General features: G+C 42.2%; 1 protein-coding gene across 5 annotated transcripts in view; it reads right to left on the bottom strand.

Annotated features, from left to right (window-relative positions):
* Positions 1-18,082, bottom strand: part of LOC147012852 (uncharacterized) — an 86,990-nt gene that overhangs the window by 60,184 nt on the left and 8,724 nt on the right. The window lies entirely within an intron of this gene.

Genomic DNA, 18,082 nt, shown 5'->3' with positions numbered 1-18,082 from the left:
TCCAAAATTAGCATAATTGGTTCTAGGGTGATAAAAAGATATAAAATGTTGCCAATTAAACTTGATTGATAATTAACTTGAAAAAAGTAAATGTTTTTAGCATATAGCACAATGTATTGTTACAACCCTTTAATGGAAATGTATTTCAATACAACATGATTATTACATCTATGTGCTTGAACATGTCTCTATTTTTAATAATACATTTACATTTTAAACGACCTTATATCTCTTGACTGTATTGGAAGGTTACCAGCCTGATAAGTTAAATACCCCTGTTCCCCAAAACATATTGGCCTTCCAATAGAATAGAATCATCTATTTATCTTATTGAGGGATTTTAATATAAATAATGAAACACTGGTGTCTGAAAGTCTCACTGAAAGCAGAAGTCTCGCTTAAATGGCATGTGTGAAGGTAATGTCTAGAACTCCTATCAACCTTCAGGTCGTACGTATTCCCCAACCCTTTGAATTAAAGCTAACCTCCGAATGGCTGCTGCGAGAAGGCTACGAGTGATCTTTCCCTTGAACCCCAAAAAGTCAGCCTTGGCCTCATGTCTAGAGGATGACCAGACCTTGTCTGACTGAATATTATATAAGAATTCAAAGTACGACTGCAGAATTTCTTCATGTACTACAGAATCAGAGGAAGAGTGTGTTGCTTGTTAATGTCACCTCTGGTTCTCCATATAGTCCAGTAAAACTATGCTGAATATGGCCGAACCTAGAACAAATTGCTTCAGAAGGTTTTTTGGTTTTAAATAGTTCCCTATAGCCCCCTCTACATCATATCAAAAGTTATCTCAAAGTTACCTCCCCAAGGGCCCTAATTTGCATAAATTAAAGATGGCCGCCATGTCAGAATTCAATGTACAGCAATCTTTTTTTTGCTGGGTGGTTTTAGGGCCCATAAATGTATTACCAACAGATAGGAATGTGATATCAATCTATCGAATAAGGCTACTTCCGTTATATGACGTCACTATGACGTAGTATTACGTCATGTCATGACGTAGTCCCTGATTTTACTGAAAATAGACATTTTGTACCTTGTTATTGTAATTCCCTGTAGAATTTGGTTTTGATTGCTGTTTCTTTCACCCTAGAAGACTCTTTGGGACCAAATACTACCTACTTACATGTAGTCCAATAAACCAGCTGCAATAACTTTGTCCAATAACGTTGGGTACATTTTCAGATAATAACTGCGAATTCGTTTTACTTCTGGAATTGTAATTATTGTTACATCATGTTCACACCACAATTATGTTTCTTTGTAACATCTGATGTAATACATTCTGCACTTTCACTTTCAATTTGTTACTAAAACATTACATTTGACTTCAGATGGACCACCAACAGCAGGAGCTGGCCAGCGGTGCTTCGGATGAGATCTGTATCCTCTGCCGTGAACGCCTTAGGAATTGACAGCCAACAGTCAAGATCCAACAGGCTCGCGCTGTGAGGACTTTCAATGAAGCTAGTGAAGCCCGTAGAACTCCCTCTATCCAAGTTAAGGAAGGGCAAGAACTTCACACGTTATGCAGGCAGATTCACATCGATAGACGCAAAATAGCCACCGCTAAGAGAAAGGCATCAGGGGAGAATATGCCCTGCAGAGCCACCTCGCCTTCGCTCTCGAACGCCAGAATTTTCATTTGAAGACCACTGCTTCCTTTGTGGTACAAAAGATTCTTACAACAGAAAGAAAGAACCGAGACTGTTTTCTAGTAAGGACATACGACTTTCAGAAATCTATCATTCAGGCATGTGATGAGCGGGGTGATCATGATAGCTGGGCTGGATATGTAAGGCATAGAATAAGTAACGCAATAGAATTACCGGCTGCGGACGCTCTCCATCATCATGTCTGCAGTGTTAATTTTCGCTCTAAAAACCTATCTATTCCTCTGCGGTACCAACAAAGTGATGGAAGGGAACGCAGTGTATCAAAACCAGGCCGGAGGTCCGATGTGTCACGGGAAGAAGCCTTCTTCAAAGTGGTTGATGACCTTAGACAAGATGGTGATGAGCAAACTACTGTTACAGACCTTGTGAGAAAAATGTCCCACATTACCCCAGATGCATATAGCCCAAAATATATGCGTCAGAAACTTGAGCAGCACTTAGGTGATTCTGTTGTAATAACGAATATTAACGGGCGCCCAGATGTGGTCACATTCCGAACAAAAGCTGCCAAAATACTGCAGACATTTTATGATACCCCCGTCGATAGATGAAAATCAAATAAAACAGCAAATTGTAAATGCTGCAGCAGACCTCGTTCGCAATGAAATCAAGTGCATTCAAACTTCAAAGGAGACTTATCCCGATAGTAACAAATTAAGCTCACTTGAAGATAACCTGGATTAAGTCCCAGGTTTGTTGCGCACATTTCTGGACCGTGTTCCAACAGGAAAGACTAAGGATCTCAAAGTTGCTACCCTTGGACAATGCATTGTTCAGATGACCAGACCAAGGATTGTTCTGGCTCCTATTCCCTTCGGTCTTGCTGTTCAAATGCACCACCAGTACGGATCGCAGTTCTTAATTGATAGTTTGAATAATCATGGGCTATGCGTGTCCTATTCAGAGGTACTGAACTTTGAATCAAGTGCGGCTTGTTTTAAGGGCACAGATATTCCAGTAGCTGGACACTTTGGTCAGTACATAGCAGACAATGTTGACCATAATCTGAGGACTTTAGATGGACACGGTACAGTCCATGCAATGGGAATCATAATGACAATGACCCCTGGTATGCCAAAAAGGCAAGGTGCTATTCCGTGACTAACCCACCTCTCAACTGCAGGTGGACTGGAGGATACCAAAATTGCAATTCGCCACTATAGATACCTTAAAGGGAAGAGCCTTCCATTGGTATTCAGGAAATTGCCCCTGGTTGAAATAGCCGATGAACTGCATGGAAAACTGGACACTTTGTGGAAAGTATCATGGTCCCTTCGAGCACGTTCTCCAGGCTGGAGTGGAATGATGCAGGCATTGCGCAAGGGTGACCATCCAGGAAAGGCTAGTGTTCACTTTCTTCCTATGTTGGATCTTGACCCAACTGATATGACCTGCATTTATTCTACACTCCACTTCGTGGCGATTGAAAGCAAGCGCCAAGGCACAGTTCCAGTGGTAACATTCGACCAGCCTCTCTGGTGGAAATCTAGAACAATCATTCCGAATGAAGACGCAGCCAGCATTCTCAAGCCAATCATACTGATACTTGGGGGTTTTCACACCGCAATGAGTTACCTTGGCAGTATCGGTCACATAATGGAAGGATCGGGCCTGAAGGAAATGCTGGAGCTAGTTTATGCTGGCAATGCTGTGGTGCACATGTTAAGTGGAAAGGCATATGCAAGGGCTGTTAGAGGACACTTCCTGGTAGACGCTGCTTTAAATGCGATCCTCTTAACACGATGCTATGATGTACCAGTTTTTTCAGAAGAGGAAGACGTCCCAGATACCTCAGATGACCTTCGGGAGGCCCTGAAATGCTGTGATGCTTTCCTGGCAGAGGAGATGACTGACGAAGTGATTTGCCAGCAGGATGTGTTTGACCGGATAAAGGAGAAAATGGGAGCAGAGAAAGAACGTGTGTCTGAGTTCCCAACAGGAAGCCTTTGGATCCAGTACATGGGAATGGTGGATTTGCTGAAGAAGCTTCTGAGATCTCAAAGAACGGGTGACTTTCAGTTGTATCTGAGGTGTCTCCAGGACATGCATCCCTATCTTGCCGCATCTGGACACAACCACAACGTGAAATCAGTGCAGAGCCATCTTCAGGATATGCTGGAATTGAAAGAAACAAGCCCTGATGTCTACAACAGGTTCAGTTCTGGTCTTTTTGTCATCCGGCGCAGCGACCGCTTCTGGGCTGGGTTGCCTAGTGACCTAGTCATCGAACAGGTTCTTATGCGGACAATCAAAACCACAGGGGGTTTTTGACAAGAGGCCGGGGTATGGAAGAGAAGCAGCGGACACGCTGGCTTCTTGCAATGCCCGCCTGTGCTGACATCAATGAATCGATGCAGGAACTTGCAGGTGCAACATACAGTACTAGTGATCAGCATAAGGACCTTATTGTTGCACGGAAGGAACGCGATCATAAAGACACTTACGAGATCTTCCAGTACCTCAATGACGACAACCCATTCGTGTCAGAAGAAGGAGGATTACACAGCGTAGCCACTGGAGTGACTGCAAGTGCCTCGTGTAACCCACATGAAGCAAGGAAAGTCGGAGAAGCTATCTTGGACAAAATGGAGGGACAAAACGCATTTGACTTTGTCTTCAGAAGGAAGGAACAAATAGAAAGAATGGGAATGAAACAGCTGGTTGTGGATGGCGAAAAACTGAAAGTTGACCCTCAGCTTCTCTTTCAGAGGCTGCTAATTCTAGCTAACAACAGTGACTATAGCTTAGAAGATCTATTGAAATATGAACTTTCTGCGCAACCGACAGCATTGTTTGATAAACACAGTCTTCTCAGCCAGGCAAACAAGCCACAACTGGCTGATGCGCTACCGTCCACTTCATCAAATGAAGGCCAGCAGACGCGTGACAGCAAACCAGTGTACAATGTCCTCGATGGAGGTTCTCTTTTACAGAGATTTCCCTGGAAAAGGGGTGAAACGTTTGACTCCATAGCTTCTACGTACGTCAAGTATGTGAACACGTTTGCAAATCCACTTGTCGTTTTCGATGGATATGAAACGGACAGCTACACAAAATATATGACTCATCTCAGGCGATCAAAGGGTGCAGTTGGTCCAAAGGTGTTCTTCACTGGCAGCATGGCACTAAAGTCGAAAAAGGAACACTTTTTGGCAAATGTCGAAAATAAGCAGAAATTCATCAATTTCCTGTCTGAAAAACTCCAAACCCAGGGTATCAAAACATTGCACTCCAAAGGTGACGCTGATCTTTTGATTGCATTGACTGGGGTGAAGTGCGCAAAAATTGGTGCTACACATGTTATCGAAGAAGACATCGACCTTCTGGTGTTACTTTGTCACCATGCTGAAAAGGACATGAATGAGTTGACATTTCGATCGGACAAAGCAGTGAAACCAGATAAAAACACTAAAATTAGAGAGAGGCAGATCAATGCTTTGCAGACTTCTCTGGGTGAAAAGCTTTGCTACCTGTTACCCATCGTCCATGCCGTTGGAGGTTGTGACACAACTTCGAGATTGTACGGGATTGGCAAGGGACGACCTCTCAAAAAGGCGATGTCAAACTCTTCGTTTGCAAAGCAGCTGGAGCAAGTGTTGGATTGTTCCACTCATGAGGAAATGAAAACCTCGGGGGAGAAGGTCCTAGTAAAATTATACGGAGGCAAGAACACAGAGTCCTTAGATTCACTAAGGATAAGGAAGTTCAATGACAAAGTAGTGAGGTGTGCTTCCAGCGTAGAGATACAAAATCTTCCACCCTCACTGGATGCCGGACAGTACCACATATATCGAGCCTTTTACCAAGCTAAATGTTGGATGTCAAAGGATGAGGAATGTGCATTGAGGGCAGTAGATTGGGGATGGCAGGATCTGCAGGGCAATCTTATACCTAAAACAATGGACTGTCAGCCTGCCCCTCACAATATTCTAAAGTTGATAAGGTGCCAGTGTGAAGGGGACTGCTCCACAAACAGATACAGCTGCAGAAAGCAAGGCCTGAAATGTACAAATGCCTGTAGTGAATGTCGTGGTGATGACTGTTCCAATAGCACAGCTATTGACGTGACTGAGGGCGACACGGACTTGTAACTCACGGGGGCTGAGCTAAGTAATGCAGCTGGTTTATTGGACTACATGTAAGTAGGTAGTATTTGGTCCCAAAGAGTCTTCTTAGGCTAAAGAAACAGCAATCAAAACCAAATTCTACAGGGAATTACAATAATAAGGTACAAAATGTCTATTTTCAGTAAAATCAGGGACTACGTCATGACATGACGTAATACTACGTCAGAATGACGTCATATCATAACGGAAGTAGCCTTATTCGATAGATTATCACATTCCTATCTGTTGGTAATACATTTATGGGCCCTAAAACCACCCAGAAAAAAGTTTGCTATACATTGAATTCTGACATGGCAGCCATCTTTAATTTATGCAAAGTAGGGCCCTTAGGGGGGGGTAATTTTGAGATAACTTTTGACATGATGTTCAGTGGGGTCCAATGAACCAGTCAAAGCAAAAAAACCTTCTGAAGCAATTTGTTCTTGGTATTTTATAATTTTACTGGACTAATATGCGTCTATGTATTCAGTGGTTCAAATGTACAAAAAGTATTGAGTATTCTTCAACACCGCATATCCATGACAAACAAAAAAATTCCCACTCTTTTTGACATAGTTCACATGGTTTGTCAGGCATATTGGATTGAAGTAAAATATTAAATAATGTTTTCTGTGGAACCGCTGCATCAATCAATATGAAACTGCAAAATTATGATTTAGCAGATATGGGGAATGTAGGTTTTTAATTTCAACCTGATCAGACGCAAGGTCTGCCACCCAGAATTATTGAATTATTTGAATCTGAGAACTTTCAGAATTTTTTTTTGAATAAGGCTCACTTGACTACCTGCGCCTGTATGCGTTTGAGGGAACAGAGTAGCAACGAAGTTGATACCAATGATGGCCCCAGGAAAAAAGATCAACTATGTACATAATAACTCGATGGAACTTGGCCTGTTATTCGTTCCATAGCTTGTGAATCCCGCGTCGGAGAGAAATGTGTGGGCCTCATTAGACTTAGTGGAATCTCACTTCACCCTCTGCACCCATGGTGTGAACATTTATTACTTTGTGTTAATGATATTTAAACACAAATTCAATTGATACTGACTATGTATCTAGGAAAAAGGGCTAACTACATTCGTAATAAATAGATTGAATGCGGCACGTTACTCAGGCCCACATCGTAGAGACGGATCAATCCCACATCAGAGAGAGACGTTTTGGGCCTTGTTAGACTCGGGGGAGTCCCAGTTTACCATGTTTACCCATTGTGCCAACATTTATTACTTTGTATTCAGGTTATTTAAATACCAATTCAATTCATACTGACAATGTCCTCAGGAAAAATGGCTAACTGAGTACGTATTAAATAGATTGAATGCACGTGTTACTTGGTCCATAACTCATCAATCCCACATCATAGAGAGATGTGTGGGGCCTTGTTAGACCCGTGGGAGTCCCTGTTTACCATGTGGACCCATTGTGCCAACATTTATTACTTCGTGTTCAAATTATTTAAACATGAATTCAATTGATACAGACAATGTCTTCAGGATAAAAGGCTAACTGCATACGTAATACATAGATCGAATGTGGTGTGTTACTCAGTCCTTAACTCATCAATCCCAAATCGAGGAGAGACGTGTGGGGCTTCTGATTACTCGGTGGGGGGGGGGGGGGGGTCCGGTTTACTCTGTGGAACCATGGTGCAAACATGTATTACTTCATGTTCAGGTTATTTGAACACCAATTCAGCCAGCGGTTCCTTAACGGCTGAGAACGGAGTGCTTGTTCGAGTGCTTAAGCCACTTGGTGAGTGCTCCTCAAGATGCTTGGTGCCTGAACACACCCTGGATTCATCATGCCTCGTCATCTGTGACCCGCATGGACTTCCTCAGGCCTTGGTTCGAAATGAGATAATGGAGTAAAAACGTTTTTCGATCCTTGTGGAGGATCTCGAAGTCTTACTCACGTTGTTGTTCTTCATCTTCTTCTTGTGGACTTTTTTGGCTCACAGCCTACAGTTTTCATCGAAACTTCCTGAAACTTGGCGTATATATGTAAAAATTCCCTGCGCAGACGGTAACCATCTCCGATTTTGAAAATTCCTCCTAGAAAAAAAGTTATGATGTCAAAATATCTCCGCTAATGGAAATCGCCTAAAAAAATTATCTCCGAAACTCGGCAAGCTTTTTGAATTCTGTTTGCGGGAATCGAACAGGGCATTAGCAGATATGAATTACCGCACATATGATACATCACTATGACGTCATTTCAATTTTTTATTACGTCATTCGTATTTTTGACATTTTTTGTTTCACAACCCAGAGTTTTCATCGGAACTTCGTGAAACTTGCCATGTATATGCAGAAAGCCCACGCGCAGGCAGTAACCATCTCCGATTTTGGAAATTCTTCCTAGAAAAAAAGTTGACGTCATAGTATCGCCGCTAATGTAAATCGCCGATACCATTATCTCCGAAACTAGGCAAGCTGTTTGAATTTTGTTTGTGGGAATCAAGCCGGGCATTAGCACAGATAACTTATCGCAAACCTGATACATCACAATGAAATCAGATTCGTTTTTATGACTTTATCATTAAGAGGACGAGGATCTTCGCTCATTTGAGCTTGTCCATAACAAGATGGAGGAATTTATAATTAGCGCGTCCACCAGACAGCCCGACACGGGGTTTTACAATCACTTCTGTCCGCGTGTCTGTCCGGGCCGTAACTTTGATACCGTTTGAGCTTTTGTCATCAAATTCTCAACAAAGATATATGATGAGACTATGGAGAAGCGAAATTAATAATTTTGTTTAAATTGTTGTTCTAGTTCCGTGGTGAAACGAGGACACGATCAATGCACCGCCAGTTTCACTCTTTAATCACGTGACCTCGATGACATACAAACATTGCTTTGTGACGCGCGTCACGTGAGTCATGTATTCGGTTTCAGTGATTAACTGAAATAACAAGAAGAAAACAAGTGGTGCCAGGCACAACAAATCCCACCCATTTAAGGCATAAAATTATTTTGGGGATCAAATTTAAATTTGATATATCCTTTACCTGAATGTTGATTATGAGGAATAGAATAAGGAATATTTTAGTCTTAGTTTGAAGTCAATTAAACCATTTTTGACGAAGTTATGACTGTAAAATGATTTTGACCTTTCAAGGCCATGTAAGGTCAAAGGACATGGTGTCAAATGAAAGCAAATAAAGGACTTGATATATGTCTTCCATAGTAAACACGCATATTCCTAACCTTTTTTGATTTATAATGGAAAATATGTAATTTTGACCGATGACCATGACCCCCAAAACTTCGGACCCTACCGATCTTCACAAATATGCATTTTTCACTGTACGAATGGGTAGGATTATAAGTGACAAATAGAATAAGGTTCACTATAAGCTTAGTTTTAAGTAAATCAGATCATTTTTGCGAAGTTATGAGCGAAAAACGATTTTGATCTTTTCGTGACCTTGGCCTTGACCTTTGATCCAATTGGACCCAAAAGTTAATGAACTTCCTCAGGCCTTGGTTCGAAATGAGATAATGAACCGTCACTTCAAGGTTCATTGCCCACCTGTGGATTAAATTTGATAGTGTTTGCTAAAGCCGTTTTGCCGTAAAGTTGCTAACAGACAGACAAACAAATGAAAAATCGTGCTTAGCATGACACTTGGCGAATTAGTTGACCCTTCCGTGTGGTGGTCCAAGCTGTAATGTCGTTGAATGTGTGGTGTTTATTTATTCGTACATTAATAAAATGACGAGACGTCACAAATAACAATTATCAGGCGCGCGTTGTCATGGTAACGGCAGCAGATTGAAAATTTTCACAACTCACTTAAAGCCACCATGTGACATTCAACTTATCATTGGTGCTTGTTGCCTTCATTCTGATAGTAGAAAATATTTGAAAATACCTAGGAACATTGCTTTTCAACCAGCTTTACGATCCCGTTATCACGTTTGAAATATGTTGTAAAACAAAATTGTATATTTAACCTCCACCATCGAAGATCGGAGGTTACTGTTTTCACTCCTTTCTGTTTGTTTGTTTGTTTGTTTGTGAGCAGTATTACGGAAAAACTCCTCGACGGATTTCGACGAAACTTGGTGGGGGGTTAGGTATGGTCCAAGGATCATGCCATTAGATTTTGGACTTTGTCCCCCCTCCCCAAAAAAAAATGTAGAGAAAAAAATTTTTTTTTTTGCATTTCTACATGTTTTAAGTGAATTCCAACCCCCCCCCCCAAAAAAAAATTCGAGAATTTTTTATGTTTTTGCATTTATGCATGTTTTAAATGATTTCCAACCCCCCACCCCCCCCCACAAAAAAATTGTCAGAGCAAAAAAAATTTTTGCAACTTTTTTTTCAACAAAATTTCGATTTCTTTTTTTTGCATTTCTACATGTTTTAAGTGATTTCCAACCCCCCCCCCCCCAAAAAAAAATGTTGGAGAAAAGAACTATAACTGTGGCACTGTTGACATCATATTTAATGAATAAGATATAAGGTTCACTTGAGTGACCCAGCAGTATTGGCGGCGGAGGTTTTGCACTCTCCAGAGTGCTCTCCCTCTAGTTTATATGTGTGTTTTTCATGTTTTGGGTGACCCTGACCTTGACCTTGGGTCAATTTCGATAAACTTTGTACACATGTTAATATTACATGCATAGACAGTATAAGTTTCAATATAATAAGTGCAAAACTGTTTGAGAAATAGCCATGTGTAATTCACAAAATTCCCCATTGGTTTATCATGGGCGATAATATAAAGTGATGCAGAATCCAGATCCTGATCTTGAACATCACCAAAAGTCACATATCTTTTTGCACTGTGGATTTCTATCAGCTGTTAAAATTTCATCCAAATCGGTTAAGAATTGTGACCTGTAGAACGAATAGAATTTTTTTTTTAAATCACGCTAATAGCTAAAAACTTTGACGTCATACGCTTGCGAAAACTGTGCATAATTTGTACTAACATGCATTTGAAAACATTTAGATATTCCATTGAAGTGTGTTTTGGCATCAACAGGAAGTCGCTACGACTTCCGGTCACTGAGTTATGTCCAAATATGTGTTTTCACGTTGTGTGACGTCACGTCGCGACGTTTAGTCGGATTAAGACGGGGTTTGGACGCGGACAGTCTCAGGTGGACTGCCTACCAGGTGTAAAAATTTAAGAACGACTGGTCCAGCCGTTTGGGCTGTAGACGACCGGACAAACAAACAAATAAACCAATTTCACCTGCAGGGTGACCCGTATCTTGTCAAAAGGTGACTACGTGTGACTTCTTTAAGGTCACACTGAGGTGAACAGAGCTGCTATCCACCAGGAGCGACTCCTTGAGGAATATCTGCCTACGAGAAATTCCGATGAGAATCATTCTACAGAGTAACCATGAAAAATATGCTTTTGCCTCATCACGTCACCAAATGACATCATAATGTCTCAAGCTTGACATATCTAGAAAGCACTCATCGAGGTGTTCAATTTGAGGTACTACACAATATGGTTCCTAAAACTTGAAAATTTGACCTTGGGGTCAAATATGTTTGACCTGAGGCGCTAACCATGAAGGTCAAGGCCAATCGCCACCAAAAATTAATCAACTGAGCGCCAGACCATGAACTATATTCCCATGAAGTTTGAAGACGATCCGATCAAAATTACTCAAAAAATAAGGGTTTCGTCGACTCCCCTGATTTGCGCCAAAGTGACTTTGACCTTTGACCTTCACCTTCAAAATTTTGTGTGCTGAAAGGGACCTCTATAGGCCTCTGATATGCGAAATTACAAAAATTTCCAATGATAACTGTGCTCTGCAGAGTGATTTATACGTGATTACAGACCAAAAAAAAAAAACAAAACATACAAGCTGACTAACATATCTTGCAAAACTTCGTTTTGGCGAGATAACAAACCAACAAACGGAACAGACAAACATACTTGACAAAAATCGAAGATTTCGCCAAGTAACAAACCGGACGATTACAATATCCCGCTCCCTCCCTCCGGGGGGGGGGGGGAGGGGGCGGGATAAAAATAAATCAATTACCTTGTTTTAACAATCAGCAAATGTAAACAATATCTATTTAAGAAATACAAGTCCGACATCACTTGCGCTTCAGGTATAAAATCCACTTGCACATCAATTATTTATGAGTTGTTACAAAACTCTTCAATGAACACGTACGACTACACTGGAACACATGCAAGCGATACAGTTCTCGTTACCTCAAAACGTACTCGTACATAGCACGGTTCATGAAGTACATAGCACGGTTCATGGCGTACATAGCACGGAAAATGACTTACATAGCACGGAAAATGACTTACATAGCACGGAAAATGACTTACATAGCACGGAAAATGACTTACATAGCACGGTTAATGGCGGACATAGCACGGAAAATGACTTACATAGCACGGAAAATGACTTACATAGCACGGAAAATGACTTACATAGCACGGTTAATGGCGTACATAGCACGGAAAATGACTTACATAGCACGGAAAATGACTTACATAGCACGGTTAATGGCGTACATAGCATGGAAAATGAATTACATAGCACGGTTCATGGCTTACATAGCACGGAAAATGACGTACATAGCACGGAAAATGACGTACATAGCACGGAAAATGACGTACATAGCACGGTTCATGGCGTACATAGCACGGTTCATGGCTTACATAGCACAGTTCATGGCTTACATAGCAAGGTTCATGGCTTACATAGCACGGTTCATGGCTTACATAGCACGGAAAATGACGTACATAGCACGGAAAATGACGTACATAGCACGGTTCATGGCGTACATAGCACGGTTCATGGCTTACATAGCACGGTTCATGGCTTACATAGCACAGTTCATAGCTTACATAGCACGGAAAATGACGTACATAGCACGGTTCATGACGTACATAGCACGGTTCATGACGTACATAGCACGGTTCATGATGGACAGCCTGTTTCTGAGAACATCATCACGTGACTTGGAGACGCAACAAACGTGTAAAATGTCATTTAAAACAAACAAGTGAAGGTTTAACCATCACAAACCAGTCCCGTTTTATCGACCTCAACACCAACAGACCCCTCCACAGGACAGCGAGGAAACCGCCATCTTGTGTGAAATAACACGCCCGAACAACATCCGCTGAGGGATTATCTGTGTGGACACGTTTTACAGAGTAATCTCCCTTAAATTATCAAACATGTGTGAAATGTCATTTCAAACAAACAAATGGAGGTTTAACCATCACAGTTATCATGATAATTATTATTCTTATTTTAACGAGGGAACATGAGACGCGTGAAGCATGCCGGGAAACGTTGACGCCACGCCTCTCTTTCATCGCTCATGTTTGTTTTTCTTGTCAACGTTTCTCTGATTAAACCTGAGGGGAAGAACCAAGATAAAATTATCAAGCTGTGTTTGTTTAATCCTCGGAAATGAACGCGGTCAGAATACGTTGGAAACATGGAAATGCTTGTTGGTGCTCAAACTGCAGCTCGTTCAAGAGAGGGGAGAGAGGAGGGGCGAAAGAGGGGTGTCACTTCTTCGTTTGATATGACGTCACAATTGACGCTGGGGACCTGAGTATGTGCCTTTTGAAGGTTTGATATTAATCGGACGAGTGGTTCCCAAGTTACTGCCATTTATTTGCCAACCAATGACAGGACACGGTGCTATGACATCACGAAGACGTCACAAATCCTCTTTTTTGCACGATTGACGTCACAATTCTTCTTCTTCGTTTGATATAACGTCACAATTGACACTGGGGACCTGAGTATGTGCCTTTTCAAGGTTTGATATTGTTCTTCTTCATCCATTTCAGCTGTTTCCCAGGTGTTTCCCAAGTTATGGCCATTTATGATACGGTTGGTCCGATCTAATTGAAACAATGCCCCAATCCAGTCGGCGTTTACGAGAGCGAAGGAACAAAGCTGCACATACGGGCACGCACCTATGGGCACACGTACGGGCATACACGTACGGGCACACACCTACGGGCATGCACTAGTGTAATTAAATTTAAATAAATGTTTAAGAAGGTTTAAAGTTGTATAAATAAATTAATTCGGGGATTTTCCGCCGTTTTACCCAGTCTCTTACATCACCCAGACACATTACATGAATTACACTGAACAACAAATTTCAAAAATTTTTTTTTACTGGAGATGTGTAAAGTGATTAAGACTAATTTGGGTACGTTGATTTCAAAAATCATAACCGTTTTGCTGTATCACGTCAGGATTTTCAGGAACAGAAATATTCCCATTGCCTAGAAGTCAGGATTTCAATGAAATTTACATATGTCTTTAACATGTCTATTTCGTTCAATTGTTGTTAACTTGTGTTATATTTCTTTCTTTCAGATAAAGATGAGTAGGCATTCCTGTACCAATCATCCTGACAACTTCTGTTATGTCTGTGGTCGGTATACCAAAAAAGATCAACAGCGAAGTATATCTACAGCAGTGAAAATGAAGGCCGCCTACTTTCACTACTTCGGGTGTAAGGTGGGGGACCAAGAACAGAGCTGGGCACCACACATCTGCTGCACAAGCTGTCACACAACCTTGACTCAGTGGTTGGTGGGCAAGCGCGCGAGCATGCCATTTGCGGTGCCCATGATATGGCGTGAGCCGCAGAATCATCATGATGATTGTTATTTCTGCTGCACAAGCATCGCCGGCTTCAACAAGAAGAATAAAGGTCACATCAAGTACGCTGACTGCGTCTCTGCTCGTAAACCTGTGCCTCATGATGACGAGAACCCCGTTCCAACACCTCCAGCTGATCAGAACATAGCTGTAAGCAGTGGTGAAGAGGATGGTGATGATGAACCTTTTGAACCCGACACTCAAGAATCACACCTTCTGAACCAGGGAGACTTAAATGATCTTGTAAGAGATCTCTCGCTGTCAAAGGCGAAGGCAGAGCTGCTTGGATCAAGGCTACAGCAGTGGAATCTACTTGAACCTAACACCAAGATATCCTTGTTCAGAGCACGTCACAGAGACATGGCTGAGTTCTTTGAGATGGAAGACACGATGACATTCTGCAGTGACATCAACGGTCTGTTGAAAGAACTTGGGTGTGATCACGATCCTGCAGACTGGCGCCTCTTCATCGACTCGGGGAAGAACAGCTTGAAGGCTGTTTTGCTCCACAATGGCAACGAGAAACCATCAGTCCCACTGGCTCACGCGTTCGGCATGACAGAGACCTATGAGACTATGCGGCAGCTGCTTGATTCCATCAAGTACAATGACTTCAACTGGCACATCTGCGGAGACTTGAAAGTGGTGGCGCTGTTGTTAGGGCTGCAGTCAGGCTACACGAAATACATGTGCTTCCTTTGTCTCTGGGATAGCAGAGACGACAAGAATCACTGGACGAAGACTACAAGATTGGGAAGAGCGAAACGAGCATGTACCTGGTCGACACAACGTGAAGCATGTCGCCCTTGTCGACCCAGCCAAGGTTTTCCTTCCACCACTCCACATAAAGCTCGGCTTGATGAAAAGTTTTGTACGGGCAATGGATCTGAATGGGCGTGGGTTTTTATACCTCAAGGAAAAGTTTGGCAACACCTTGTCGGAGGCCAAGATCAAGGCTGGTGTCTTTTTGGACCGCAAATCCGACAGATTATGAAGGACGAAACTTTTCCGACAACTCTAAACCCCAAAGAGCTGGCAGCGTGGAGGAGCTTCAAAGCTGTGACGGACAACTTCTTGGGGAACGAGCGCGCGGACAACTATGAAGAAATAGTGCAGCAGCTGCTGGAGTCCTTCAGGAAACTTGGCTCCAGGATGTCCCTGAAAATCCATTTCCTACACCAGCACCTGAACTTCTTCCCTGACAACTTGGGAGCAGTCTCGGACGAGCACGGCGAGCGATTCCACCAAGAGATTTCACTCATGGAGACGCGTTACCAAGGGCGGCACAACCCGAACATGATGGGCGATTTCTGCTGGTTCCTGCATCGTGAAACTGACACAGAGCAGCACAAACGCAAAGCCAAATGCCTAAAGCATTTTTAATTACATTCTAGTGGAGTTTTTCTGTAATTTCTATAATTTTGAAGCATTCATGATGAAATAAATGAATAAATGAATTTTTGTAAATTTCATAGAAATCCTGACTTCTAGGCAATGGGAATATTTCTGTTACTGAAAATCCTGACGTGATACAGCAAAACGGTTATGATTTTTGAAATCAGCGTACCCAAATTAGTCTTAATCACTTTACACATCTCCAGTAAAAAATTTTTGTTGTTCAGTGTTATTCATTCCTGTTGTTACGGACATATGAATTGTGTGATTTCACCAGAGGGTTTCAGACCAGTATAACATTTAATTGTGCTGTGGGTGAAAGTTATTTGTACTGGGGTGAAGGAATGGTTTTGTACTTTGACTAAAGAATTGTTTTAGCTGTTGAAAGTCTGGTTGGGTCACAATAACACCAAACAAAGCTGAACTGGCCAGAGCAATGACCACAACACGAGGAGACACCACCAACACTGCCAAAGCAGGCTCAGCAATGGCAACAAAAAGAGTTAAGATACTACAGCACTCAGAAGGAAATATCGAAATACCAGATGTGAAGATATGGTATGGGATCTTCCAGGGAGACAGTCTTTCCCCCCTCTTGTTTTGTCTTGCTCTGGACCCACTGAGTAACCTCATCAACAACCATGGACATGGATACACCCTAACAACCAACAGAAGAACATCCAAAGAATCAGGAAAGGTGACACACCTGCGATACATGGATGATTTGAAACTCTTCCTGACCCAGCTGTTTAAAGGTCCCCTGACATGCAAAAGTACTGAAATTTCATTTATATATGTCCTTCAGAGTTTTTCATCGTGATTTCAGATCTGACAATGTTTTTTCACAATACTCATTCTGTAAAATGTAAAATTAAAAAAACAAACCTCTTCGGGAACGCCCCAAAAAATTATCCTGAAAGGGGCGTAACCAACATGATGTCAACTACAGGATTACAAAGGCTGCACGTAAATTACTCGGGTTGGTGGTCTACGTGATTCTATTGGCTTTCTGTGTGTTTCCACATTTGATTGGTCGACTCACTCGCTTCGTTCATTTCTGCTTTAAAAAAATCGAACAATTGGTTTTGAATAATGGCTGGCATGGACTTTGATTTGTCTGGTAACGACAGTGAGTGTGAGAAAATGAAGGATTTTGGTCTGAATTACATGGAGAATTGTCGGATAACGTAGTCGCGGGAGGTGAAGTTCAGGCAGCTGGAAATGATATACGGCCTTTGCAGTTCGAGCCTGAAGCAGGACAAGCAGAGGAAACTGGCAATTAAATTCCCAGAATTCATGATGATCGGGAGGACATCGAAGGAAGACTTGGCAATAACAACTGGTTAGACTAAATCCTATTCGTAATTCAAGAATGTAAATTTGCCTTGCATACTGCTCGATATCAGAAATATTTTAGTGAGGTGAGGTGACCAGCACAGCGCAGCGCAGCGGACAAGTTACTCCGCGGCGAATTAATCACAAACAAGGCCAGCCCATGTCATCGGCCGTATCTCTCCGCGCATAAAACGAAGCAATCTCGCTGTCCGGATACGATAAAAACTTGTGTGCAGAACACACTTTGTGACACAATTGTCTCGAGTCGTCCGATAAATCTGACGTTCTATTGCATTTTTATCTATTTTATTCCTACTGTCGTCATGTAGCACCAGTAGAAAACAATAAGCCTGGTGTTGGCTTAGTGGTGAGGGTGGCGGCTTGGGATCCTCGGGTCCTGAGTTCAAGCCTCGTTGGCCGCTGAATTAAAATACACCAGGAGGTTGACTCAGCCTGTCATCCTTCCGAGGTCGGCAAAATGAGCACCAGTGTACTGGTAAGGGGGACAATGTATCAGCGGCATAGCCGCGTCCCAACCAATGATGCAAACAGCAGCCACAGGCTGCACTCAATAGAGAGTGAGAGAGAGAGAGAGAGAGAGAGAGAGAGAGAGAGAGAGAGAGAGAGAGAGAGAGAGAGAGAGAGAGAGAGAGAGAGAGAGAGAGAAGAAAACAATGAAGAAAAGAGAATAATAAAAGAAAGCTACAGCACTACAGCACAGCACAGTACAGTCAGATTTATCGGCCTAGTCGGACGGACGACGGATTTATCGGACTAGTCTAGACTCTAGACTCGAGATCTCGAGTCAATCCACTTTGTGCGAGTTTCTGTATGTGACGTCAAGCTGCGATTCGCTGGTCAACTTTTTTTCAGGGTGGGGCATAGAAAGTTG

This window comes from Eptatretus burgeri, chromosome 14 (genome assembly GCF_056783735.1).
Source record: "Eptatretus burgeri isolate ZD-2024b chromosome 14, Ebu_testis_v1, whole genome shotgun sequence".
NCBI lineage: Eukaryota > Metazoa > Chordata > Myxini > Myxiniformes > Myxinidae > Eptatretus > Eptatretus burgeri.
The sequence above is the reverse complement of the archived record's forward strand: the minus strand, read 5'-3'. Positions and strand labels throughout refer to the sequence as shown.